Genomic DNA, 1,980 nt, shown 5'->3' with positions numbered 1-1,980 from the left:
AAAAATTGGCATGAGGCAAATTAACAGAGAAAATAAAATTGAACGGTATATGTACAGGGAATCCAAACAGACATTGAAACTCCAAAGTCAGGATTCCAAAATGAGGGATATATGTCATCCTGAACTAAGGAGAAAGGGGCAGGAGTCCGGGACTTCAGAGGGAAGGAATGCACATCACAGGGTGATAAGAACAGGTGTTTGGGAATTGGTGGTTTTCCCTGCCATACAGATGGGCCACTCAGATAAAATTTATCTCTGGTAATAACCATTATTTTGAGAAAGATCCCCAATTTAAATTCTTCCAAGTAGTTAAGGGAGGGGCTAAAGTTTTATCGAGCCCACAGGGTTTTAATTGCCTTCAGCTTGCAATCACCTTCATGCCAAAGTGGCCCATCTTGGGGTGGCCTGCCCTGGCCCCCTAAACCTTCCATTTCTATATTTTCTCCTCTATCTTGCTCATGTTCCATTTGGCAATAGATGAAGCCAACTATCAGAGTAAAACTATAAAATCAAATGTCCCTATATGTATTTAGAACATGTGATGACAAAACTCTTCTGCAGCGCCTCGGAGGTGTTGGCAGCTTTAAGATACAGTTCAACACCTTCCCAGTTGCCGGCTGTCAGAGACTCATTGAAGTGAATGATGACTGCAAACTGCCTATCTCTTATGAGTCACTGCTGGCACTCCAGGTGAGGAACGGAAGGGGTATGTGGTCCGAATCGGTGGTGGCAAGGACATACAAGACTTCCCCGTGAAGCAGGGTGTCTTGACCCATGGCTGTGTCTGCCAGCTGCTGAGTGAGGGACATTCCTGTTACAGACCAAGGAGGCCTGGAGAAAGAAAGTGCAGATCTTTCAGGGTTATGCTATGGCCGCCAACCTCAGTGTTCTCAACTTGGTCATCGTGAAAAATGGGGAGAAGGATATTCCTGGACTCACTACTGTGTCTTGTTGCCTGGGGCCCAAAAGAGCTAGGTGAATCCGCACTTTCCAGTCTCTCTAAAGGTGATGATGTCCGTCAGTATGTTGTGATAAGACCCTTAAAGAAGGTAAGAAACCTAGAACCAAGGCACCCAAGGCACAGCATCTTGTTACTCCATGTGTCCTCCAGTGCAAATGTCGGCGTATTGCTCAGAAGACATGAAACTCTGAGAAAAATAGGGAAGAGGCTGCAGAATACGCTACGCTTTTGGCCAAGGGAATGAAGGTCAAAGAAAAGCGCCAGGAGCAAGTTGCTAGGAGACAGAGGCTACCCTCTCTGAGAGCTTCTACCTCTAAGTCTGAGTCCAGTCAAAAATGAAATTTTTGGGGTGCCTGGGTGGCTTAGTCGGTTGAGCGTCCGACTTTCGCTTAGGTCATGATCTCGCGGTTGTGGGTTTGAGCCCCGCGTCGGGCTCTGTGCTGACTGCCAGCTCAGAGCCTGGAGCCTCTTTCGGTCTGTGACTCCCTCTCTCTCTGACCCTCCCCTGCTCACGCTGTCTCTCTCTCTCTCCTAGAAATAAATAAAACATAAAAAAAAAAATGAAATTTTCTGGGGCGCCTGAGTGGCTCAGCCGGTTGAGCATCTGACTCTTGATTTCGGCTCAGGTCATGATCCCAGAGTCGTGGGATCTAGGCCCACTTCGGGCCCCATGCTGAGTGTGGAGTCTGCTTGGGATTCTTTCTCTCCCTCTCCCCTGCTCTCTCTCTCTCTCAAAATATAAAAAACAAATGTAAAAAATGATATTTTCTAAGAGTAATAAATAAATAAGATCAGACATCCAATCTCATAAAAAAATGTGATAGCAATGCTGGAAACTGTTCAGTTCCTCATTTTGAAAGACAATATACTCATTGTTCAGTAGCATTACTGCATCCTTGTTATACAATCATCCACGTAATATCATTCAGGCACCGCATCTCCCAAGGACTATGCTGGTGATTCTTCCACTCACGACATTTGCTCCCCAGCTCAATGGCACTGCTCTCTGAAGCTTGGAT

The 1,980-nt window shown here is 46.1% G+C and overlaps 1 pseudogene; it reads left to right on the top strand.

Annotated features, from left to right (window-relative positions):
• The first annotated feature begins 513 nt into the window (after window positions 1-513).
• On the top strand, window positions 514-1,300 carry LOC120232454 (annotated as a pseudogene).
• The last annotated feature ends 680 nt before the right edge of the window (window positions 1,301-1,980 follow it).

Source organism: Hyaena hyaena, unplaced genomic scaffold (genome assembly GCF_003009895.1).
Source record: "Hyaena hyaena isolate Hyena2069 unplaced genomic scaffold, ASM300989v1 scaffold_71, whole genome shotgun sequence".
Lineage (NCBI taxonomy): Eukaryota > Metazoa > Chordata > Mammalia > Carnivora > Hyaenidae > Hyaena > Hyaena hyaena.
Note: the sequence above shows the minus strand (reverse complement) of the source record. Positions and strands in the feature narration are given on the sequence as shown.